The sequence below is a fragment of the Canis lupus genome, chromosome 3 (assembly GCF_003254725.2).
Source record: "Canis lupus dingo isolate Sandy chromosome 3, ASM325472v2, whole genome shotgun sequence".
Lineage (NCBI taxonomy): Eukaryota > Metazoa > Chordata > Mammalia > Carnivora > Canidae > Canis > Canis lupus.
Window position 1 is genome coordinate 20,135,799 of NC_064245.1, and position 27,369 is coordinate 20,163,167.

At 37.4% G+C, this 27,369-nt stretch overlaps 1 long non-coding RNA gene across 3 annotated transcripts in view; it reads right to left on the reverse strand.

The window, feature by feature from the left end:
• Positions 1–27,140, reverse strand: part of LOC112653588 (uncharacterized) — a 38,154-nt gene extending 11,014 nt beyond the window's left edge. Inside the window, exons 1-4 of one of the 3 annotated variants that reach the window (XR_007409725.1) lie at positions 26,987–27,140; positions 7,641–7,908; positions 3,261–3,453; positions 840–3,173 (exon numbers count right to left, since the gene is read on the reverse strand). This is a non-coding gene — a long non-coding RNA (uncharacterized LOC112653588). Of the gene's footprint in view, positions 1–839; positions 3,174–3,260; positions 3,454–7,640; positions 7,909–26,986 lie in introns of those variants that run through there. The other 2 variants (XR_004814579.2, XR_007409726.1) reach the window with 2 other exon arrangements.
• Between the last annotated feature and the right edge of the window lie 229 nt (positions 27,141–27,369).

A 27,369-nucleotide genomic window follows, 5' to 3' on the forward strand; every position in this document is an offset into this window, starting at 1 on the left:
TGAAATAAAGGGGAGGCATCTACTTGGTGAATGGCTTGTGCATTGCTGTCTTGATTGGGATTTCCTGCCCTCTTGAAGCTTTGAATCTCCCACCTGCTCAGTGAGTCAGTCTCCAGCTCCCCAGCAGCTCTGTGATCTTCACTGTATCAGTGCCTACAGCCTTTATGTAACGTTTGCATTGCTATATTCACTGCACTAATGTTTACTTAATTTTTGTCCTTAATTAGCTTAAAAATTTTAACTAAATGTATCTTAAAAGGAAGTTTTGTGTCCTTGCCATAAATAGATGGCCAAAATTAATTTAATGGAAACCATACAGTGTTATTAAATTCTAGCTCCACAGAGCTGTCTGCTGAAGACTGAGCCTGAGGCTTACTTTCTATTTCTTAAAAAGCAAGAGAAAAGTGTTAGAGAGTTCTTTGTCAGCACCAGCCTGTGACTTTCTTCCTGATATAATTAGAAGTCTCAAAAAACCTGAAATGATGCAAATCTTCTTATTGTGTTATTCGATATCCATATGCCTCCTAAAATTATCTTGTACACACCAATGGTGCATACATGTCCCTCAACCTGGGAAACACGGGGTTGAATGTTGTCCAAGACCCCTGCCAGCTGTAACACTTTATTATACTGCAAACCAGTCATTTCAGTTTACAGATACACAAAAGACCCAGAGGTCCATTTCTCTTCTGGTGCTTCAAAAAGCTGAGACACAAACATCTTGTAGGAAGAACTGACTCTTTTCTCTACTCTATAACTCTGGCTAAATTATTCAGACATGAAAATGTAATGAGGAAGTGGGAATAAGAGCAGGAATTAGGATTCAACTGGCCAATCTGATTTGTTTCAAAAGACCTTTATTTAAAAGTCAAATCGAAAAGTGTCATTGAATCAGTTGAAACTTTTTTTTTGGTAGAGCTGAAAGTCAAATTCTGGGATCAGTTTGACACAGTAGCTGTATTTTGATAAGAGAATTGATGCAGTTTTGGTAATATTGCCAAACTTAATTATCTTTAACTAGTTCTAATTGCCCAGTGATCATTTGCATGATGAAAATAAATGTTTTTAAAACTGAAATTAATAGCAATTTCTGTTTATAATTCTTTTTTTTTTGTTTTTTTGTGAGAGGCTTGTACGGTTAGAGTAAAACCTTAGTTCAAGAACTTTCTTTTCTCCTTTGTAGGGTGCTGCTAGAGTTACTTACACAAATGACCAAAGCACAGAATCATTTTGTTATCCAGCACTAAGTAAAATGAATAATTAAAACTGACTCACATAGAAAGTGGCAATGGAAATTAGTGGGAAAATTCATTGTTAGTTTTTGACTTCTACTGCCAGCATAAAACACCATAATGGTAATTGAGATATCATTATTTTTCAATAATCCATTTTACTTGGCAGAAACACCATGGAGCTCTATCCTTCTGCCTGGAACCTAGAGGTAGTACTTTTTATAAGATTAAAGTTGGTGCTAGTCATTTCAGACATTCACTGCTGAGTGAGAGATAGGTGGCTCATCCTCACCAAAGGTAGCCTCAAAAAATCTCCATAGCACCTGCCGCTGTGACATAGAATTTCCAGTTAGTGCAAGCTGCTGCTGCTCCTTTATGCCTTACCTACTTAATTCCTACTTCAGTTTGCTTAGAAAACAACACGGAAAACAAAAGACCAGGCTCACAAGTTGCAATTCAGTGGTGGCTTGGAGACCAGTGACCTGGGAACTAGAAGACCTGAGTTCCAGGTCAGCTCCACCACTAACTGTGTCACATTGAGCAGCTCTGATTTTCAATGTCCCCTTCTCTAAGAGAAAGAGTGAGAAGAGATCTATATAGCCATTTCTTGCCTGCACTTCCTATGATTCTATCTACTTCCTATAGTGCTACAATGATATCTAGCATTAAAAATAATGTTCAATTATCTGAGACTTTAAAGAACAATCCAGCCTGGCATAAGATTTTAAAGAGAATAGCCAGCATAAACTCTGATCAACAAGTCATGCACTTCATTAAGCAATTAATAATAGACCCACAATTAGACAGATACTGTGCTTCTGATTTGCTGGTTGACTCATTGACTATGCTATATATTGACCTTCAGAATACTAGAGAATAATAGATAGGGGCCTAACCATTAAGTAGTTGATCTTCAAACATACCTGCATTAATTTTTTATCTATTGCATTTCATTTTAATTGTAGTGTGGTTAAAATTCCAATGAGATAGGGCAGCCCTGGTGGCTCAGCGGTTTAGCGCCGCCTGCAGCCCAGGGCCTAATCCTGGGAACCTGGGATTGAGTCCCATGTCGGGCTCCCTGCATGGAGCCTGCTTCTCCCTCTGCCTGTGTCTCTGCCCCTCTCTCACTCTCTCCTCTCTGTGTATTCTCATGAATGAATAAATAAAATCTTTAAAAAAATTCCAATGAGATAAATATTTTCCTTTATGTGAGAACCCCAGAGAACAGTAGCTTTGAAACATTTATCATAAAATGACCACAGACTATTACCTAACAATTATGCATAAAAATGTCCATGAGTGATTAGATTAATATAGGCCTTCATGTAAAGCCAATGATCTACATTGAGCTTCACAGGAAGAGCCTGTTTCCACAGACCACAGAATATTACCAAGCTAGACAGCTAGCTGAGAAAATGCACTCAAAATATTACTCAAAGTCTACTTTTCTACATCAGCTCCATCCTACGGACTAAAGCTAAAAACCAAAGACGACATTTTTCCAAATACTTGTCAGAACCAAGGGAATTATGCTTATTTATTTTAAATTTGAGCCAAAATGTGACAATCCCACAATTTTTAACTCTGGTATTCATCTCTTTTCCATGAACAGTGGTCTGACCTCAAGACAAGTAGCAGGGAGTAGTAATTTCAGTCAGCTGACATCTATCTGTTAAAATGCAGCATTTCTAGATAGATAAGTGGTAAGCTTTGGTAGGTGTCTGGCTCAACTTGTTATTAATGTTACTCCAGAGAAGGGATCTTCAGTTTAGTAGACTTCCCTTCTTCTGATCCTTTATTCAGCAAACTCTTGTGTTGGGCACATAGTCATTTTCTCATGTGCATTACCTATCACACTGTATTTTTCCAATGGAATCCAATGTAAAACATGTAGTGACTGAAACTTGAACTGTATTCTGGAGGCCATGTGTCAACCCACTCCTACAAAGAGAAAAGAAATGGAAATCTAAAGCTGGAAACCTTGAGACGGTGTTCTATGCTCTGCTCTCACTTTCCTGAATTACGTACCTTTCTGCACTTGATTTTCTGCAGTAAGAGGAGGCAGCAGGGCAAAGAGGAAGAACACTGCCTCTGTGGCCACATTTGCTTTTGCATCCTCGCTTCCCCACTTACTAGATGTGGAACTTGGCAAGTTTTTAAAATCTCTTTAAGCCTAAGTTTCTTCTCTAAGTTGGAAATAAGAATATCCTCCTCGAAGTTGCTGCAGGGATAAAATGAGATAATGTGAGTAAAGCTCTTAGTACCGAGTCTGCAAATGATAAGCACTCTGAAATGTGTAGCTTCCATTTAATCTTGTCATTAGCAGAGCATAGAGATGACAGATGAACTAAGACTTATTAAGTCCCTAGAACTCCTTGGGCAAAGAGAGGCTCTAGAAATTACCCTCCCCATGTTTTCTCACTACCCTCACCTCACCCAAAGTTCTTTATAAATTTGAGAGCTAATTCTCTGGCTTCTGTACCATCGTTCCCTTTATCTCCTCTTTCTAATTCCTCATGATTAATTTTAGAAATACCACTGCATATCAGCAAAGCCATCAACAGAGAAAAACAGTAAAAATTCAAATCATTACGTAAAAGTTATTTATTAGTAGATATTTCTTTGTGGTGAAAGTAATGATGATTTTTATCCTCTTGACTCAGGCTTTATATTTTCCAAACTTCTGCATTGACATAAATGACTTTTATAAGAACAACAACAAAATACATGTAAAATGTGTATGTGCATTACTGTATTTGTGTGTGTGTGTGTGTGTGTAGCTGGAGGAAGTCACTTATTAAGCTCAGTGAAGATGTGGTTGCAGGAGATTGTCTGAAATAACTGGAGCATGCGTGAGTACTAAAAGAAAATTATTTTAGCAAAAAGCTTAAGACTTAGAAGACATTGGCTTAAATCTTAGTATAATGATCTCATAGCTGTATCACCTTGGTCATTTATCCTTTCTAAGCCTTATCTCTCTCATTCATTAACTGAGGTAGTAATATCATTCTCCAGCAACTTCTTGAAGGTTGAGCTTGCATGTGAAAAAAGTATGCCATATGGCATAGAGTTAGAGTTTAGATGTATTAGTTGACTTAAAACCTAAAGAGTACCTAAATGCTTTTTTATTTTTTTTAAGATTTTATTTATTTGTCAGAGACAGAGCACAAGCAGAAGGAGAAGCAGACTTCCCACTGAGCAGGGAGCCTAATGTGGGGCTCCATTCCAGGATCCCAGGATCATGACTTGAGCCCAAGGTAGACTCTCAACTAACTGAGCCACCCAGGTGCCCCTAAACACTTTTTTTTTTAAAGAATTAACTAAAAAACTTAGACAAAAACTCTTGCATGAATTAAAATTACTTAAAATTATTCAGTTCATTTGGATATTTCCCCAATACCTTAAGTATAACGTAGTAAAAAATAAATTTAATATTTTTCCTCATAGTACCTTCCCAAAGTAGCTCCTTTTCTTAGATTCATTAGTGCCATAGATAAAAGGACATGTGCCATAGTTCCCCAAGCTAATAACATCTATTCATTCCAACTTCTGATTTTGCAATATTCAGTGTCTTCCTTATTCCAATTGAGGTTTCCTCTGAACTATTGGTTTGATTCCATTCTTTCTCTCCTCAAGGGCTTCTCCACGGCAGCACTATTGACATTTTGGGATGGGTTGTTCTGTTAGGAGGGTCTGTTTTGCGCACTGTAGGATGTTCAACAGTATCTCTGACCTCTATTTTATGACAACCACAAATGTCCCCAGACATTACCAAATATCCTCTGGGAGGCAAAAATCTTGCCCAGTTGAGAACCACTGCTCTGCTTTGCACACGTCCCACAAGAGCGCTCTGGAGTCACAGCATAGGTGTGTATGTAACACTAATAATGGTTATAGCAACTTTTAAAAACATTTACCCCGAATTTAGTGCTTGAAGCTAAGATTGAAATGAATTTCCATGTAACTTCCACAGACTTACACAGGAGAGTGCAAAATATGTTGCATTCGTATCTCTGATATTTCTCTGAATAAACAGTACTTTGCATTTGCCTTGTCTGAAGGTGTTATGCATTATCAAGTGAAACAGTCTCCCTTATCGCTGATTCTCACTCTGACAGTAACCACTTAAAACAAAAAAGTCATTTGTTTATTTTGTTGTTACTTGCATTCAATATGTATTTTTATGTATCTTCTTGCTTATTTACATTAGAACACATATTCATTGCAGTGTAGAAGGAAAATGTAATATGTATCTGATCCTGTCTGCAATCCATACAAACATACTCACCAGTGTGTTCATTAAATGTCACATAATCAAGTATTATATATTTTTACAATAGCATAAATTCTTAGTAGATTATTATATAGATGTTTCAGAGTGCTTTAATGATGTTTAGGGGAACTGGTTTGGGCTTTGGCTTGTACTAAGAATGCATTGTTATTTTTCCCATTTAAAATAATGAAATATTTGCTCTTGCTACAAAAAAATTTTGCTTTCCCACATGTTTTCCGAAGTGGTTGATTCAGATATCTAGCAATGCCTGCAGTTATATTACTTGAGCATTTACTATGTTAGACTTTATGCTAAACATTTTATGCACATTGTCTCTTTAAAATAAAGACCTCAGGGATGCCTGGGTGGCTCAGTGGTTGAGCATCTGCCTTCAGCTCCCGTGTGTGATCTGGGATCCGGGATTGAGTCCCACATCCAGCTCCTTGCAGGGACCCTGCTTCTCCCTCTGCCCGTGTCTCTGCCTCTTTCTGTGTGTGCCTCTCATGAATAAATAAATAAAATCTTAAAAAAAAAAAAACACCTCAGCAGAGATACCTGAAAGAATAAAGAATAGATGAGAAAGGTAAAAAATACTTCATCTTAAATTTTTTAGAAAAAAATGTAAGAAATTCTGGTTCTTAATCCTGAGATTTAATAAAAAAAAAAAAAAATACTGTTCTCATTGTAAGGCTAGGGCAATTCCATTCCCTCACTTTCTATTTACTCTTCCAGGTTTCTGTTCCATCATTTCATTAAAACTCTACTAGCCATATTTATCAACAGCCTTTTGTGGTAAACCCAGTGGGTCCTGGTGCTATGTGACTTCTTGTCCTTGTCCTATGTGATTTGTCCTATGTGACTTCTTGACTCCTTTTTTTAAAAAGCACTGTTGACCATTTAGTTTCTTAAAATACTCTATTCCCAAATGTGTATCACAAAGCTAGATTTCTTGCCTGATGTGCAGACCCAATATTTAACTGTACACTGGGCATCACAACTTAGACGTCTTACAGACACACCTATGATTCAATTATGCAAAACTGAATTCATCACATCTCCTTCAACCAAAATCTGCTTTTCCTCCTGTGTCTCCCATTTTAATAAATGGCTTCATGATTACCTCTATTTCTTGAGCCAGAATTAAGGCATGATCCATGGCTTTTCCCTCTCCTTTATCTCTGTGAACCAATCAGTCATCAAATCCTGTTGATTCTATCTCTTCAGTAGCTCTTAAGCCCCATCATATTTCCTCCCTATTGCTATCATCTTAGTTCTGAATTTTACAGTCTTTTGACTATCTTATGCAGTTATTTCCTAATTGGCCGCCCAGGTGGTCAACTAAGTATTAACATAAACTGCTGGGAGCCCCTGGGTGGCTTAGTCTGTTAAGCAGCTGCCTTCAGATCAGGTCATGATCTCAGGGTCCTGCATTTGAGCCCCTTGTCAGGCTCCTTGCTCAGGCTGGAGTCTGCATCTCCCTCTTCCTCTGCCCTTCCTCTCCCCATTTGTGCACTCTCCCTCTTGCTTTCTCTCTCAAATAAATAGTGAAATCTTAAAAAATAATTTTAATAAAAATTATTTAATAATTTTAATAAACTGCTTATTTTTCTCAGTTGACCAAATACGTGTGCTAACATAGATAAAAGCGAACACCTGACATAGCTGTCAGTGCATAATATGGTACTATACGGAAAGACTGGGGAAAAGGCAGCGAGAGTACTGGTAAAGAGTTTCAGATGGGTCATGGTGGGCTCCTCAATTTGATTATCAGGAGTCATGCAGGAAATGCCAAAGCCTGAGGTAAAAACAAGAACCAAAGATCAGTGACTTTTTAAACCAATCAAGCTAACTGACAGAAACTGGGAAGTAGCAGCGGTGAGTTTTGGCGGATTCTGCAGACTATCCCATTTCTTATCCAGGCCATTTTTAATGGACCAGGTGCATACTTGCTGGTTCGTGTAAATGACATATGAAAAGATGTCATGGAGCACCTTTCTTGAGATACATGGTCTCAAGTTCTTTCCCTATACGCAGGAGTTATGCAGCTAGCACCTTCCATGGTGGCTAAAAGTAAGAGATTATTGGATTGAACCATAAATCAGTCATCAGTAGGAAGGAATAACTGAGTTACTTACCTGGGGAAAAGGTAAAATTTAGGTATAGTTGTATATCTTTTGTATCTCCTCTAATTCAGTTTTTGTTTTAAGATCTCTTAAAGCAAAGAACTTTGCCATTATCTCATGTCTCACTCTCTGTGTCTGCTTGTTATTTCTGCTTAGGTTACATCAGGCATCCCCACAGTATAATTTTGCTTACTTTCAAATAGGATTCTGTATAATTTATTCTTGTCATTATTTTAGAAAAAGTGTTGACATGTTGGTTGTAGGATAGGACAGTAAACACCTGTAAAAATAATTAGTTACAGATAAATAATGTGGTTAGCAAAGGATGTCATTTTAGGTAAATGCATGAAACTTGGATGTTCTAGAATGCTCTTATAACTTTCCTTAGGCATACATTGAAATAATGTTTTGTTTCCCAGTCAGCATCTTGCAAATAATTCTTAGGTGTGGGTTAAAAAACTACTTTCTCTTGATTTTGTATTTTGCAGAAATTTTAGTGAAAGTAGATGAAAGTAGATGAATATTTATGTCTAAATATTATAGTTCTATATAAGTAAAATTTTGAGATGATCACATTCCTTGGATAGTTGATGAATAAAAGTAATGTATACAGTAGAATTTGAATATTACATTGATTTTTTAAATCTTAAGTAATTTAACCCAGTGCAGGCAAGATAAACACAAAGATTTATATTTATTACTTCATTTTGAAGTGCTAAATAGTTTTATTTCTTTGTTCTATCTATAGTCCCTAAGTGATTTTCTGTGTTCCACTGTCCTCAGTGGTAACTCTGAATTCTATCTTTCAAAAGATGAAGAGTTATGGAACAGATTATATGAAATGCTGTATAGTTAAGATTAATTAATAATGATTATAATAGACATTAATAAATCCATTCTAATTGTAATTACTTATAATAGTGAATTATAAAATGATTATATGTTAATGGATCGATGAGAGGAAAAGGAAGGTCTTTAAGTTTGCAGGAGAGAATGTGGTAAGAGAGGATAGGGTTTGTTAATGATATCATCGCTTGTCCATAGACATTTTTCACATATTCACTAAGAAAAGATTTTTTTTTTCTGCTGCGATTTCCTATATCCAAATGGTTCAGTGCTGACAAACTCTTTCAATATTTCCTCCAGATTACAGGGAAAACATCCCAAGGAGCAGTTTTTTAGCTCTACCTCATGATCTGACTTTCTGTGAACTAAAAAAAAGGTTTGCACAAGCAAGGTATTTGTGTCAGGATCTAAAAATTGGAGGTCCCAAATTGATCAATATGTACCTGGCTGATAATACTAATACCATATCCATTTCTAATGTTCTATTGTTTCCAGTAAACAATACTCATATTTTTAATCATTCTTTTATAGTTTGCAATGTGATTTCACATACATTACCACATTGAGCCCTAAAGAAAATCCAATGGAATGAGTAAGGTGGGTTTTTTCCAATGTATACAGATAAAAAAAAACATAGATATCTAGAATGTGGCCATAAAGTATCATGGCCACTTTAAACCTCCCTTCAGGTATGGGATACAGGAGGAATGGAAGTTGACAGTCTTCTAGAGCAAAGAAAGCAGCTTTTTCACTTATCTCTATACCAAGAGACTCTTTGGGTTATTCTAGCAAGACTCCCCAGTTCCAGAAACCTAAGTACTGGGTTTCCCCTCTGTGTATCAGCTTCTAGACAGCTTGTTTTGGACCCTTCCCAAAAGTCTGAAGGGGAAGAATGTGTACTCATCTCACTAGATTATTTGGAACATCGGATATCAGGCAGGAAGTAGGCAGTAGTGGGACCTCTTAAAAACCTTTTTTTAAGAAAAAATTATTATTTTTTTGTTTTTTAAATTATTTTTTTCTTGAGATCCTTTTGAATTTCTTTCTCACCAAACAGGTCCTGGTTAAAGCTAAAATCCAGTACTAAAAGTAACAAAAGAAAACAATCTCACAGACACTGTATCTGAAGAGCTCTTTTAATGCCTAAACACAGTCAAGAAATCGTGCGGGGACTTGCCTAAAGCAATTGCGTTTTCAAGGTTAAGACAAAGTCTTGGTCACTGACCCACATTAACAATAGCAGAAAAAAAATCAGTGGCTAAGTAATGAAGTGACAGGAAAAGAAGGTAAGAGCAGAGGAAAGAAGACATGAAAAAGAAAACTAGGAGACATGAACAAAGTACAAAGTTGAACTTCTGGGTTTTTTTCCATTTTGAAAAAATATCTAGAAAAATATTTAACCACTATTGTACACAGGTTTAAAATTCAGGAATTAGCTACATGCTAACATAAGTTATACGTTTAAATCCAAGATCAATGGCACATTTTTCATTTTGTAAATCTTAATGTGGAAATCTAACTATGAGATGTGAGGATTGACCCTGGCAAAAAGATGGACATTTTTAAAAACTAAAATATATTTAAGTCCTTAAACAGAAATGTTTTCTTTAACTTTTTTTTTAACATTACAGCTCTAAAATCAGAATAATACGTCATAATGGGAACAAGATGGAAAAATGTTTCCATTTCAGGTAATGTAAAACATACATTTCTGCACTCAGAAACCCATTCTACTTGCTGAAGAGATTTCAGTTTCAATTTCATTGATATATGTTTGATAAACCCAAAGTTTTAAGCATGTCCATTTAATAAAATGTCAATTTGCACATATATTTATTTGATTCCAGTTCCCCACCCCCATGTTTTTTGACTTTCAGTTTATCCCTGAGGTTCTTAAAAATTATGTAGGGCTCTTTTTCCTCTGTGCCTGAGATGGGCACTGATCTAACTCAAGTTACACATCTAAAATTTTAGTTGTAAGTAAGCAAGCACATTTGCTTTGATAAAAATAGAACAATAAAAATAATAACCTGCGGTTATTTCAGTCCTTTGTTCTACACAAAGCACTTTGATAGGTAACTCAAAACAGTTGTCCTCCATTCCAGAATAGAGTTGCAGTATGGTGATTTTGCCCCTTATTGCAGATTTTAGCACATTTTTGCTGAATTGAATTGAAATTGGTCAGCTCACATAGGATACTGAGCTGAGACAAATATCTTCTGGTAATTTCTGTTGTTTTGCTAATAGTATCCCCAGTTCAGCTCCCCACTCCATTTTTATCATACACATGGTAGTAAAGAAAGAGAAGAGAAAATCTTTGGAAAAGTGGTGGCAAAACACACAATTGTAAAATTGAAAAGCTTTCTAGATGGATCCGATTTGCTCTAGAAGAAAGTATGTTTCAGTTTACCTCAAACACTTGCCTGGTAGTAGTCTGACATTAGTTCGATACCTCCTAAATCACGCAGCTTGTAGCACTGCTGGAGGTAGAATCTAGAACTTGTGATGCTCACCTCATTCAGAATTGTATTGAATTTTAGCAGAAGAATGTGGGAAATGGTTTTGAATTAAACCAGGGATCATAAACATCAGGGAGGGGATGAAGAGGGCCATCTCAATCTCCAAATTCTTTGTGGTCAACTATATGTGTTCCCAATTACCTGGATAATCCTGATACCTATTGTCTGAATTTTTTGTTATTGTTAATGGCAAGCATCCATTCTGGTTGGTTGCTATATCCATTCTAATCACACCATTTATCTTTATCAACTTTATTGAGGTAAAGCTGACATGTAACCAACTGCTCATATTTAATTGTATATTTTTAAAGTTTTTTCATATATGTATATGTGAAATATATATTTCTATATATAGATATATCTATCTGTGAAACCATCATCACAGTCAAGACAATGGATATATCCATCACCCACAAATGTTTCTTCCTACCTCTTTGGGATTCCTGCCTCCTGATCATTCCTTCAGATAACTACTGGTCTGCTTTATGTCACTATGCATTAATTTGAATTTCCTAGATTGTTACATAAAGAATTTGTACCCTTTTCTTTGTCTAGCTTCTTGCAGCATATTTACATTGCAATTCTTCCATATATGCAAAATGTATCAAAGGTTCGTTTTTTATATTGTTGAGTAGTATTCCATTGTTTTAATATACTACAGTTTGTTTATCCATTCACCTGTTGAAGGACTATTGTCTAAATGTTTAGGGTTATGAGGGCCTTGAAGGGTTGGGCTTTAGATGGATGTGCAATTATGATTGCATTCTGCTTACTTTTCTAAGACTAGTTAGCAGTCCATCATAATGCAACTCATATAAAAAACACTTCTGTGGCAAAACGTCAGCATCTTGGGATTGGTAAACTATTACACTTTTTTTTCCCTTTAATTTAGGCTAGGTCTGTACATTAAAACAACTGGTCATCTCAGTCAGTCAACCCTGAGTAATCAATTTAGGAAGCATAGCTGATCTGAAAGCCTTGAGATTACATATAGCTTTCCACTGAGTTTCACTGACTTTTCTTACTTTCTCTTTTGCTTTTGTTTCCTTGAGGAAATTATCTAAAACATAAGCATCGTTAACTCTTAAAAGTGAGAATTAATTACACCTTATAACTAAGTCAAGAATAGAAGATATATTTCATTAGGGGGAAAAACTTCTATTTTTATTTTATGATTTTAAGAGGTATTTTTAAAACTAAGAATAAGATTTCCTTTTGAAATTTGAAAAATCTGTTGATGTTAATCTTTTAATTGGTTGAAGGGCACAGAACCAAGATGGGGGCAGATTTCTAATTTCATTGATTGGCACGATAGGAAAATGCTCGTATTTCGCAGGTATACCATTATTAATGGCCAATCCTGTAGTCCTTTTTCTTGCAGAACTCCCACTGGGAGTACCACATGAGAAAGAAATGTAGGATGAGACCCGATTATTATAATTCACAAGACTAATTATGACTTTGAGTTTTCCTGGATAAGCTAATTCTTTCTGTACCCTGGGATCAGTAAGCACGAAAGTAGTCTCACAAGGATTTCACTGCATTTAACATTACATATATTTATAAATAAACCCAAAGACCTCAAATAGCCCTTCAATTCTCAGCTGTGTCCTTTGTGTTGTGTTTTTTGAATGATAAAAAATAAATAGATAAGTAAAACAATGCCACAGGTGTAGTTTCACTAAAAAATAAAAATAAAATATTAAGCTGCACATCAATCATGCATTTTTTGGCATTGACTCACTTGTTTTAAATAGACTGTTTATTTTTATTGGCATCACTGGTGAATAAAACTAAACAGGGACATGGGAAAGCAAGGATTAAAGAGAACTTGAAAGAAAGGAGAACCTCAGACAAATAAGAGTTGGAAGGAAAAGAGAGAAAGCGAAGTGCTGTTGTAAGATAAAAGAAGACTGGCAGGAGGGGCTCTGCTTAATTTTCATTTGTATTTGTGGAGAGCTTTGTGAGTGACATAAAATGATTAGATATTCTTGAATGATTTGAAATCTGGTCTTGATTTTTTGGTGTGACAAATCTCACAAACACTGATTCCAGACTTTTCTATGATGCCACTATCAACAAATCCTTCCAACAGCCTTTTTTATTCAGTCACCCATTGTACATTTATCTGAGAGGGAGTTTCTTTGTGTACTGAGTAATTTCCATGTTGTGAGGTTTCTTGTCTTCAGTTACCTCCAGTTTTATGCTTTAGTCTGAAAACTCACATAGCATTCAAAAAGGAAAACCCAAAGCAATATAGACTTTTGTGCCTTTTACAAAGAATTAGAGCTGTGTGCCCCTACCAATATAGCAATATATTATATAAGGTCAATACTCCTTTTCACATGCCTCTAATACAGATGCATTTTATGAGGTAGAACAGCAAACACTGAATCACTCTAGTAGAGATACACAAAACAAGTAATTATCGCTAGTTGCAGAAAAATAATTATGCGGTTGTGTGATGAAAACCAGTTTTTAACTGGGAGGAGAAATTCCACCAAAAAAAGCATGTGGAAAAGCTAAATGTTGTGCTCTGGAAAATGAGCCATTCTGTAAAACTTCCTAATACAGCTGGATCATCCAGACGAGGTACCATACTTTTTTTTTTTTTTTAATAATAGTACACTGCATACTGGGTGTAATGTAGGATGCTCGTGTACAAGGCACACATAATTACTGCTATTTTCTGTTGGCTTTTCTGTGAAAGTGACCATTTTCTCTATTATCAATTCATCTAATATTTTAGTAAGAATACCCTTTATTGTTGCTTACTGCTAACCAGGTAGTCCTTGATTATGATTCAATAGACACCTAGGATCCCTAGCAGTTCTTATTTGGAGTCGGCTATTTACTATCATAAATTTTACTGCATGTTCTCTGTGTCCAAGATATATAAAATAGCATTTAGTATCCCAAAAAAAAAAAAAAAAAGAAAAGAAAAGAAAAAGCTAATGGGGCTTTATTTGTAATGCAGCATATTTTTCTTTACATTATACAGGCCACCAATGAAATGTGTCCATTTCTACAGAAGGTATTTATCTCAAATATCTACAGTGAGTTCCCTCTGCTCTGACATATACCTCGCCCCCATTGAAGCCAGGAGGATTTTGTTTCCTTACAGTTAAGCATGGCTGTTCTGGGCTCTTTAACTAAATCCACTACCATGAATGAACTTAGAGCAGAAACAGCAAGTACAGCTACATTTAGGCTTATATCAGCATTTCCGTTTAACACATTTTAAAACTACATTTAAGTAATGTGGAGGTTATGACATGAAGTGACAAAACCAAGCGTGTGAGCTGGATGAAACTATCTTTAGCCAGGCTTCCTGGGCCAATGTAGTGAAGTATATGGGCTAAAGAAGAGGCTCGGCTTTGCCTCTGAATTTTCAGGAGTGTGAAGGCTCTTTTTAAAGTCTTAATATTAAACATATCTTATCTATACACCATAATGGCATCTGTGGCCAGCAAACAAGCCCGTGAAGCTTGAGGAAGTTTCCATCCTAATCCTTTTGATTGCTTCTTGCTGCTTCCTCCCCCTCCCACGCACCCCCTCGGTTGCGTGTTGGACTCCATACCACTACAAAATGAAAAGAACAAGCAAACAAGACTTCCTTTGGGGCAATTTCTATGGTTGGTTTTAAGTGAAATATAACTTTTCTGAGCAAAGCTTTGAAATTGGTTTAGTAATTTGGGGCTGGAAAAGAAGTGATCAAAATAGAACCTTTAAAAATCCATTTTATACTGTGATGACCGCTGCAAACAAATGACGAATATATCTACATTTAGCTTATCTGTATACCTATATTTCTATATTCTTATAAAATATAGAAACCTTGATGCAGATACCTGGGGCTCTATATCATTTTAGTTTGGTTAATATTGCTAATATCTTTGGGACATTTACCAAGTGTAAATCTATCTTTTTCTGCTCATTTCCAAATTAGTTCCAGAGCTTGAGAGTAAATACATATGTTGCTGTGATATATTGCACTGCCTTTAATGATAAATTATTATATACCATATTCTAAATGTTTTAGTAGACCAATATTTTCCCTGACAATTTTAATGATGTAGTAAAATCAAATAGAAATTCTCAAATTGTGTATATTGGGGGCTTTGATACTAAATATCACTAAATATTTTTCTGTTTTACAGGTTATTTTTTTTAAGAGGTAAAGTTTTCTTTTAAAACTTGGCAAAATAAGTATTTGTTGCTAATCTCATCACTTGTTTTGCCTTAAAGTATATATTAATGATGATTCTGGTTATTTAATATTAATAAGTGCTCTTTTTAAAAAAAGTAGATCTGCTCATTTGGGGTATTGGGCTTTACATAGAATGTGAAGATTAGTGTGATTAAGTACTCTGAATTCTTAAAAAATCATTTTAACCACTTCTAACAAATTTAAGTTGAATGCTTTTAAAAGTTCTTCTAAAACCATTGTAGGTTTTATTTTGTAAAATCTGCTTCAAAAATTAGTCTACCACTGTGAAAGAATTGCTTTTAATAGAGAGATTGGGGAAAAAAAGAGAAAGGGAGATTTAGGAGGAGAAAAATGTCAAGTGAATCAATATGATTAATTAAATTAAATGTGGATTTATAAAACTCATATTCATAGATTTACACAATATATTCACAGTGACATTTAAAACATGTTTTGAAAATCCCTAAATAAAGTCCCATGTACATGAAGACATTTTTCATCTTTAAGAAAAAAAAAACTTAACCACATAATAGAATCATATAACTTTACTGCCATCTACTATGCATTTCAGGAGTTTTTTGACAGAAAACCTGGGACAATTTTAATATGTAAAAGTTTTAAAGGAAGTTATATCCATTTTTGCTACTTTCTGGGATGTTGATACTTAACCCAATAGATAATCTTGACTACTAATGTAACACAAGTAGCTTTACTTGTTTTAAATTCACATCAAGGTCATTTTGATGTTAACCCATTGAGTTTACCTATTTGGTGTTAACCCAGTAAGGTCGCTATGCTATTCTCCTACTGGATGACTAAATTGTTTAACTTAACAGGTCAAATATTCCTAAAAACAAACAAGTTAATTTTTATAAGTTGTGAAGTATAATGTGGAGGAAAGGAGCTGGTTCTTAGGTTTCTGAAATTGTTTTTTAAAAATTCAGGTAATACAAAGATAAAAGTAGTACCTTAAACCTACGTATAGAGTTAACATCTATGAATGATAAAAATGACAACAAGGTCATTAGCATGGCACAACACCTAATATAAGAGATTTGGAGAGGATATTTCAGGTTCAGACAGTACTTAATGGTGTGATTTGTACGTAAATCAATTTAACTTAAGAAAACTAATAGTCTTTCAGTAGTGTTCTGAATTATGATTACTTACTTTCTTCCTCAAAGTCTGTTAATGTTGATGGGTTTCTCCCCCAATCCTATGTATTTCATATTAGTATAAAATTTTTTATTCCACCTCTCATGAAGAGTTTATTATGTTGCTTTCATAAAAATTCAGCCATAGCCCAAGCTATATTAACAAATGACAATTTTTTCCCTGTAAAAAAGGTTCCAAGATAAAGATTTTGCATCACAGAAAAAAAAAATGGAGAAAAATTGAGAGAATACTTTGTTTCCTGTAGTAGCTTGCGACTGATGATGAAAAACAAGGAAACAAATGTAATTGATAAAACAAACCCCAAAGGAAGTTTCAGGTATCTCAAATAGGGGAATATTTTTAGTTGCAAATAGCTCAGTTTTGTTTCTAGAACCTAAAATATGTATTTCTGCCCCCCCCCCAATATCGCTTCCAATTTCAATACTTCAGCCTTATCAAAGTAAACAAGCTATTGTTAGAATAGAAAACCCAGCTAGGTTTGAGGGCTGCTGCCACTTCCCTCTCTTCCTAGCACAATCTGGTGCCAATAGCTTTTGGAAAAGGGAAGAAAGAAAGGTCTGCTACTGTGCTGTGTGGAAGCAAAAGGGCAGAGGGGCATCACTTCAATCTCTTGGCTCTAGTTCTTTCTCTCTCTCTCTTTCTCTCTCCCTCTCCCTCTCTCTCATCTCCAGAGAAAAGAGATGCTCTTCATTCACAAAACAAAACAAGAAAATCTCTATAATTATTTTTGGCTCAGCTCCATTGAAATGCATTCTCCTGGAAGCATCTCTGTTTTAGATTAAAACAATGCTTAGAATATTCATTCTCTCCTTTTTCTCGCTCACTGCCCCTGCATGCCACCACCCCCCACCCACCCCCACCCCCACCCCCGCTCTTCCCCACCCCACACCATTTTTCTCTTGCTTTCTTATTTCCCATCTTGGTTTCTTTTGCTCTTTGTCACTGCCTTTGGTTCTATTTTTCTCAACCATAACAAACCTAGGCCTCAGGGATGCCCACAAGTGCAACTCAAGATTTCTATGGTCAGTGTCAGTTGTTCAAGACTCAACCTCTTCCAAACAGGAAATTTCCCCAATCCTGTGTCACCCATCATACTGTATGATTGTTGATTTGTGATCTGATGTTTCAAAGTGAAAAATAGATGACTTCTAGCCTTATCCTGTTCAGTAAAATTGGGAATAAAATTTACTTTTTCTCTTCCCTCCAGCCCTCTTCAATACCCAGTCCTCAAAAGACGGATAAAATCTTCATTGTCCTGAGTAGGCAGTAGTTATTGAATTCTAAAGGTAAGGCATGGAAAATTATTATTTAAAAAATCAGATTCCATCATTTAGTCACTGACAAAATTTAGCTCGGGAAATCAGAATATATCTCTTAATTTTTTTTTCTATGACCAACTTTACCTTTGATTTTGTTTTCCTTAAGGGCAAAAACTTTTACTGTTTTTCTTCTTGTTAAGGGGAAAAATTAAAGCAAATGGAACACAAAATTCCTGTTTGTGTGTACATATTAGTGAAAGTTATCTATGCTACGGGATTCTCTTCCTAAACAGTGGGTTCATTTGTACTCCTACTAGAAGGCAAGATTTTTTATTTATAATGACATATTTTGTGGAATTCCAATTTCTTATACCTTTCAGTTCTTGGTGATTGTAGACAAAAGTTGCTGATAAACCTTTCATTGGCAGAGGTAGATCTGATACCTACTTTCATTAACGTTAATGTGTTTTTCTATTTCTCACCTTCTAATTGGAATAATTAATTTGTGCTCATTTCAATTCTTGGTTGTTAGCAAAGGCATCCAACCTTAGTACCTATCACCCATGGAATGTATGTCCTGTTTAGGGGTGCATTCTTGCTCCTCTGAACAATGAATGTTTTGTGTGGATACTGTAATCACATATAAGTAGGAACTAGCCTTCCTGCATTATCTTGACAAACAAAACAAAATCCTGACAGTTGCCCAGATGTGAAATGTCTCTGGGATTTCCTATCTGCCCAATAACACTAAAGTAATCTTGTAAGCATGTATTTAAAAGAGTTTAGAAATCTATTTCTAAGCCCTCACAAGAACCCTGATTCCTGAACTCTATTTGATTTACCAAATAGAGAGAAAGAAAAGAAAAAAAAAAAAAAAAAAAAAAGGAAAACCACACACACTGCCATTAATTATACTGTAAACATTTAATAAATATTCTTTCTTTCTATCCTTGCCCTTTTCAAAAGGAAAGGTGGTAATTTACATGTGCTATGCCTTTTTCATCTCATTGTTTTCTTTTTTTTCTTCCTGGCTTTCTTTAACTTCTGTTGAAAAGAGGTGGACATGTTTGAGAAGATAGAAATGTTTACCTAGTACATTTTTTTTTCATATTAAAAAACAGTCTAGGCACCTTGTACTTTGTCTTAGAAGCTTTGTTAAACCACTAGTTCTGGAAGCTGCATTTTAATTACAAAATATTGTAAAAGGAATACAGTAGGAATACACAACCCTTGATTCTGAGCCAAATGAGAGGAAGTTTAATAGCAATGTATGGTTGTAGGAATGGTTATGTTTGGGATCCATATGCATGTTCAACTCACACATTCAGGCAGTGCAATAAAGCAGGGAAAAAACAGCTGATACACAAAAGGGACCGTCTAGACAGTACCCCATCAGTCTGGCTAAATTTGGTGCTGGCATTCCCAGTGGGATTGTAATATAATTGTTCTGGTGTCTGCGTTCATTCCCCCTGTCAAACACCATTCCAAATATATATCCCTCTCCCCCCAACCCTTTTCCTTCCATAAATGTGAAGCCCAAACTGTGCCATGCTAGAGAGGGTGTTAGATGGCCCAACACCAAGAAAATGTTATAATTTAGTAAAATCACATTGTTTAATTCTTTAAAAAAAAAAAATCCCTGTTACTTCTTAACTCTGAATAGAATTAATTTCAGTCAAATTTTAATAATTTAAATTAGAACATGGAAAAATTTACATGCAAATACAAACAACCTTGAAATATTGAGCACTTCAGATGAAAGTAAATAGGCCTTTTTACCCTTTTATATTTATTAACCTTTGTTAGAAAATTTAACAGAAATCAGAGATGTGAAAGTGTAATGATGGACATGGATCATAAATTCTAATGAAGAAAAGGCTAATGAAAAAAATGTTAAGCAAAAGCACTGAAAAAATGCAAATTGTGTATTTTTTCTTTCTTGGGTCTAAAAGTCATAATATTTTTTCTCTCTCACCATCTTTTGAAAGTTAAATTTCTGTTAATTTATATATGAATGATTTGGGGGGAGGGGGGCTTTTTAAAGGAGAAACCAGAAATACTGATTCACTGACTTGTGGCAACTATCAACATTTTCTAAATATTCTGGCTTGAGACATCAGAACATGAAAATCCCTACTTACAGAAAAATAAACTAAAAGGCCTGTCATTAAAATGCATACTTATTGACAAGCATATATTATTGACAAAAATGCTTATGATCTAAAAACTTCCACACTATTGAAATTTAAGTGGTCAGATTCTTTTTTTTAAGAGAAATGCAGATTTTTGGATTGCCATATAAAATGATAACCAGACACACTTTATTTATTTATTTGTTCTGTTCTCAAGTGTCACCTCTGGGCAGTGTTTAGATATTAAAATTGACTAGAAAACAGATTTTTTAAATCTTTTATTTATTTATTTATTTATTTTAGCTCCAAGAAAGATTATCTTGAGAAAGAGGCTGAGCTGTTTTGTTTTGTTAATTATGGGTCTCTATTTGTACTTCTGGAGGTTTTGGAGGTTAGTAATTCTGTCTCGGATCCTATAAACAGAATTCGTCTCCCATCTCAGCAGTTTTGAGAGGCTGGGTAGACTAGGATCCCAAGTGAGTGAAGGAAGTCCACACCCTCATCAGACACCACTCTAACTAGAGCAAATTCCAAGAAAATAGTTCAGGCACTAGATCCTGGTTTTATCCCAGTGTGGGAGGCTGGGAGGCAAGGACACCAACCAAGCCAGGGCTAACGAGAAATGGCTGTTCCAGGAAGAAGCAAGACCCAGGGCCTCAACCCGCACAAAGACAGAGCACAATTGCACAGAAAATCACCACCAAAGCAATCAGGACATGCTCAGATAACATTTTGCAGAAGTCTTAAAAATTCCCATGTAAAAATATAAGATTTCAGGTGTCTTAAAATTCTCACGTGGAAAAAATAAGAGATTGTATCCTTCCATTTTGAAAAAGCGTGATCTCCAATTTTCCCCCTTCCTTGTATGATTTTTTTCTTCTGGCTTTGCACACGGGGAATGAGAAACACAACATCAAAACAAAACAAAAAAAAGACAAAATAATAATATTTGAACCGTGGCTGCCTGAATATGGGGATTCATTCGCTCGTGATGGGCTTTTATTCACTTGCCTTTTGTACCTTATATGCTGGGAGGAGAGGGGAAGGAAGGCGCGGGCCGGCTGCAGGCCTGTCTGGGAGGAGACAGTGTGGCGACAATCTGAGTTTTATACTCGATTCTCGAACCGCTGGACAATATCCTAGGAGACCTCTTGGGTCTTCAGTGGATTAACAGGAACGCGTCGCGCCCCGGCTCTTTCCCGCTAACTAGGGGGCCTGGGCCTGAGGGCCCCGACCCCCGGCTGCTGCGGGCGGGAGGGAGAGGGGAGGCGGGGGGACGGGGCTGCGGGGACCGGGCAGAGGGGAGGCGGGCAGGCCCGGGCTGCGGGGAGAAGGGAGGCGAGGGGAGGGGGCTGCGGGGACAGGGGAGAGGGGAGGGGGGAGAAGGGAGGGCGCTGCGGGGACAGGGGAGAGGGGAGGCCCGGGCTTCGAGGCCTGCGGGCGGGAGGGGAGGGGGGAGGGGGGAGGGGGCTGCTGCGGGGAGAGGGGAGGCGAGGGGAGGGGGCTGCTGCGGGGACAGGGGAGAGGGGAGGGGAGGAGGCTGCTGCGGGGACAGGGGAGAGGGGAGGCGAGGGGAGGGAGCTGCGGGGAGAGGGGAGGCGAGGGGAGGGGGCTGCGGGGAGAGGGGAGAGGGGAGGCGAGGCAGGGGGCTGCTGCAGGCTGCGGGGCCTGGGAGCGGGAGGTGGAGGGGAGAGGGGAGGCGGGCAGGCCGGGGCTGCGGGGCTGCCGGCGGGGAGGGGGAGGCGGAGGCGGAGGCGGAGGCGGAGGGGGAGGGGGAGGGGAGCGGGGGGAGGGGCGGCGGAGGGGGTGTGGCGTGTGCGGGAGCGCGTGCGCCTGTGCCTGTGCCTGCGCGCGGGGCGGCCCCGAGCGGGCGGCGGCGGCGGCGGCGGCGGCGGCGCGGGCCTGGGTTGCGCCGGCTCGTGGCGGGACGGGCAGGCGCCCGGGGCGGCGGGGCCGGGCGTGCGGAGGCGGCGCCGGGGCCTGCTCGGGGCCTGCACGGGGCGGCCGCGGAGCGGGAGCGGGCCCGCCGCGAGGGGCGGGGGTCTGTCTGCAGCTGCCCCTCACACTGGAATAAAAGAACTTTTTTTTTTCAGGGGTAGGGGAGCTGTGAATACCTTTCCCAATAAGAGATGAGGCATATTGAAAACTATATTAAATTACCCTGATTAACAATTTAGCCACGAACAGGGGAGCTTTGGGAGATCTCTCTATAGGCAGGACTGGGGGCTATTCATGCCAGCAGCTAAGAGGTCGAAAGGTTTCTGAAGTTCACAGGCTCAGAGCCTTTGTTATGCTAACAGACAATCTCAAATCAGCTGCCTAGTGGAGTGTGAAATATAAATGATTCCTTGAGAACTTCCAATAAGTTGTCACTCTTGCTCTCCAAATACCGGGACAGGCTGCTAATTTCTAGCAGGCCCTTTTGCAACATCGCTAGCCCTAAATGAATGCCTTTGTAGTTCAAATAATCTTTTCAAGGGAGCTGTCCTATCATCATAGCCCAAATGCATCTTGGTTTTGACTATTAAATGAAAATCAGGGCTCAGCAGTGCTTGACTTTTCCAAGCGCCCGATGTTTGGGAAGGGTGGTGGCAGCTCTCATGCACAACAAGTTAGCACCCACTGCAGGAGGGCCGGGGCATTAATAACAGCTCGCGGCCCCAGGAGCTACCCCAACTCTCACCCCCACTCCCTACCAGGAACAATGCTCTGGGAGAGATTTACGTGGCTTCCCTCGGGCTAGACTACCTTCCTCTTTCAACCACACCAACACGTCTCTGATTTATGGACCCCTCTGTCCGAGAGGACAGCCAGCTGACCTGCTAGCATCTGACTGGTCACTCCTAAGCATCAACTTTGGAGATGGATGTATTCCTTCTTCAGGGCAGGCGAGGCCAAGGGGAAGAGGCAAGGTGTGTGTCCAGGCCATGCCCGTAGTATCTGATATCCTTGTGGATATTATTTTATCATTTTCCCATAAGAAGGATACAAACATGGCTTATGATCTTGGGTATGACCCTTGAGTGCGTGCAGATGGGTAGAAGGAGTACTGGCTCTCTGAGTCTGAATTACAAAGCTTTTAAAATAAGGAACCACTCCCCATTCCAAAATCAAGAGAAGATGGGGGGAATGAGAATGAGAATCTATCTGGGAAAGCCTGTGCCCAAACTAAACATTCTCCTAAGAAGGGACAAAGCTAATTTACACAAATAAAGAAAACACGCAAAAGAGAGGACAGAAACCAAGGAAATCAGAAACCCATTTCCATCAGTCTTTACAAAGGAAGGAAGTGAAACCTTGACAGTAATAACTTGAGTCCTAGAAATGTTGATATTTCTGACTCTAGGTCCTCTACTTCTTTGCTGAAATACAAAAAGGCCATGATACCCAGAAGTCTCTGTTTTTTTCCAGAGAGAGCAGGTTTGATCTTTGACAAGAAACAGGGGGGAAAAAAATCAAATGGGCTGTCTTTCCTAATATATTCCTGAGGTAAGTTTATAAACATATAAACACACAAAGGCAATATATTTTAATACACCCTTAGGTAACTTTATAAATCTGGGTGATACAGCTCTGCAGAAAAACCAAGGGCCTTGATTCCCCTTCATCTTCTTCCTCTAACTACATTTCAAAATATTATACCAAAAATGTTTCGGGCAGTTCACTTTGATTGATATAGAAACTGGTTTAAGTGAACACTTTTTTTCTGCTTTGGGTATACTAAGGCTCACCTCTCTATATTAATGTATTAATTACATCTTTAAAAAGTGGTAGTGTAACTTACACCAGTTTTGGAATCATCTAGCTTACATGTTTCAATCTTATTTATTTATTTATTTATTTTTTTTTTTAAAGCCAGGATACAAAATACAATGGTAAAAACTCTGGGATTCAACTCAGAGAATTTGGCCATGAGAATAGGAGAGAGTGTTTAGGAATCAGGTCATTATTTGTCTTTCAAATCCTTATTTGTTTCACCCAGTAAAACAATCTGCAAAATAATATTGGCTAGAAAAATAACTGACATTGCTTCAGATTACTGACATTAAAGGAGTTTTTAAAAAAAAGTTTGTGGTTTCTTCTGCCAAATACCAAAATTAGATGATAATTTGTTATCGATCCCCTCACACCCTTTCCAGAGGGACTTAGCATCCTGGTTATCCTTATTTCAGAGATAGCAGAATGACTGGCTTCGGACCTACTTCTAATTACACACAGAAAGGCAACACTGGTAGCTTAAAAGTTCAGCAGATGTGACACAACTTGCTTAGATTTAACTTTTCATCCCCTCTCCATTTAAAAAATTTTAATTAATCTTCAACTGTAAGCAACTACACGTTATTGACACATGCTGGATATTCAAAGGAGAAACACCTTCTCTGTGCTTCCAAATACTTACTTTACCACTTCCAAGTGTCCTCTCTCTTTCCCGTCTTTAACACATCAAAACAGGGAAGAAAGCGCTTTTGTGTTATAACTACAGAGAAAACATTTGAGAATGTGTCAATGCTGTGAATACCAGCACCAGTTTGGGGGTTGGTTTGTTTTTCCCCCTGCCGTGGTATTTCTTTTCCCTTTGCTTTTGCAGTCTTTAAACTCTGGCCACTTTGAGAAAAGCAATGGTTGAAATGAAAAGTTAGGACAAATTGTATTAAACCTGTGTGTCGCCAGAATATGAGCATGATGAAAGCAGTGTTAGGACATTACAGAGCCAGAGCAGCTCTCCACACACAGAAAATTAAAATAAAAAATAAAAGCTGGCCTTCTTTACTTTCTGAAATACTTAAGACCTAAGAGAAAGGGGATTCCTATTTAAAAAAAGAAAAAAAAAATGCAAGCAAGTTTCCAGAGTTGCCATTTCTGCAGATTGGGGGTGTCTGAATGCGTGTGTTTGTGTGTGTGCATGTGAGAGTGTGTTTGGGGAGAAGAGAAAGAATGGGAGACGAGGAAGGGCAGATAACTTTACTGACATATTAATTCTTTAGATAGCAGTAAATGAATGGTCCAAATAGACATTTGTTTCCCTTAATAGGTTTTGTACAGGTCTCTTACAAGCTGTGGCATATGCTTCATTTATATGTATATTTATTTAGAAGGATTGAGAAGAATAGGTGTAGTTTGTCTATAGTCGCAGTTATTATTTAAAGTCCAAAGAGGTTACAACTTTTTCCTACCCCAAACACGAATACAAAGGTCTCTTGTATGTGCTTACTGCATTACATTCAAGGCCAATTAAAAATAAAGATAATATTCTAACTCTCGAGCCTGGGGAGGAGAAGAGGCTAAAAGGCAAAATGACTCCAAGATGGCTGCCCCTTCCTCCTTCCCCTCCTTACTGCCTGTTTTCCACATAGAAATTAATGTAATATTTTGTTTAGAAATCACATTGTAGGTCATTTGCAAATGAGGCAGCCTCGGAGGCACCCATATCTGCCTAGAATGCTCTCACAATGCCATCGAGGTATGGAGAGATTAAAATGCAAACATTCAAATGTATTTAGATTTGTACACAGTAACTGGACTCACATACATACACACTTGAATGTGTGAGCCACACACACAGCTGCAAATGGAATAAAAGGCCGAAATCCTTCTTAATTCTTAGGACAGAAGGGCAAAGGAGGGCTCCAGGCCACCTCCTTCCTCCCCAAAGGTTCGAAAATGCCCTGTTCCTGGTCTGGATTCGATTTTTTAAAAAAGATATATCTTACTGATGACTCTCTCATTAGGCAGACTTCTAAAGTCTGGGGAGACAAGATTTCCATAAATTATCTCTCTAACTCATCTCATGCTGGTGCAAAATGCAAAGCTAAAATTGTTGTGTGTGTGTGTGTGTGTGTGTTTTATTTTTTGCATTTCTTTAAAAAAGAGAGAATACCAAGCTAACCAGTTCCCTAACATGTTAAAGGATTAAGATCTCTAGTAATTACTGCTCTTAATTATAATAAACATATATTCTCAATGATCAAATCCCACCCATAAAGCTAAACTAAAATAATGTTGAGAATAAATAAAAGTGTATTTAGGGCTTTATCACAGATTTCTAGCAGGTTACTCTCTAGACTGGAGTGCACTAGGCATAGAACAAAGCAAATGGTTTAGTTCCTATAGGAAATATATTAAAAAGGAAAAAAAAAAAAAGAAAAAAGCCCACAACCCTTTATCTAAAAGCCATCAGGGACAAGCACTCAATACAAGTTAACAAGCAGGAACTGATAAGATAACATTTATATGAGGTCAGAAGTCAAATGCCAGTCAAAGGCTTTTAACCTCTTGGGTCATAAACAGGAATAGTTAAAAGTGAGAGGTAGTTATTTATCGGATTTTAAGGGTATCTGATCATTGCCAGAGAATCACCAATGATGAAACTAATTAGGATTTATAGAAAAAGAACTTTGTAGCTGTTCAAAGAAAATTAACCTACAAACCCATAATTCTGCAATTGGTAGAGAGCAAAACAAACAAAAAAACACCCTTCTTTCGAGGGGGGAAGAAATCTAGCAATTTAAACAGAGTTAGTAACAAAATCCCTCTCAGAAACAATAATTTATAGTAAATGTATATATCGATTAATATATGGTAAATGACAGACCTTATAAATTCTGTATCAACCATCTAACAACAAAAATAAGCATTATAGAATTTATTTACAATTTTTGTTCTTTTTCTCTCACTCCCCCTTCAGACCTCCTGAATGAGACAGGATATAACTCCGATATCACAATACTTCTTGCCCTCAGAATGCCGTCATTTACAGATTTAAAAATATATATGTATTTTAATGGCAATTATTTTAAAACATCAGAATATCAAAACTGCTTCATTAAAATTTTATCTTAATCTATCCAGAGAAACAGATGTCTCTTCCTTTATTTGCTGTCAGAATATTTTCCTTTGTTTTGATTTTTGTCCTTTTTTGTCTTTTTTTGTAGGTTCCCATTCCAAACAGTTCCTGGTCTCAGAGTCCATGCTGGCTTATATTTTCAAAGCATACCACCCTCCCTTTTTTCTCTTTTGCAATAAAAGAAAGCAGATCTAGATATTTCTTTCTAGAGAGAGAGAGAGAGAGGGATGGTCGTTAGGCCTGCTAAGGCCCACTGTTTCTTTAAACAGAGTCCACAATACACTAGGCGAACATTGTGGATTTAAAATGCTTTTAAATATTTATCAGAAGTATTTTATCATCATATTCAAATGACACCTGGAGTGCACTCACCTTTATTGACAATCTCTGTTCTGAAAGTCCATTTGCTTCCTTAAAGCCCCCCAAGCAGAACAAGGACTACCCGTTTTCATTCAGTTAATGTTTAGTAAAAAACCAAGCAACCTTAATCAGCATGCTGATTGCATCGTCAACTAACAAATAATTTACTACTCTGAGCATTGCATTCCATTAAAAGCTCATTAAATTTTCTGTTCTCCAATGGGAGGTTTAGCTTTTGAACTGCATGCTTTTGCTTCGAATGATCATTTATTCCATTTTTGCAAAATGTTGTGTTTTTTTTTTTTTTCCTAAAGTATAGGTGAGCATTTCAATACCTCTAGACTGCAGACATATGGAAACACAGTACAGGGTTTGAGAATGTTCCATTTGATTTA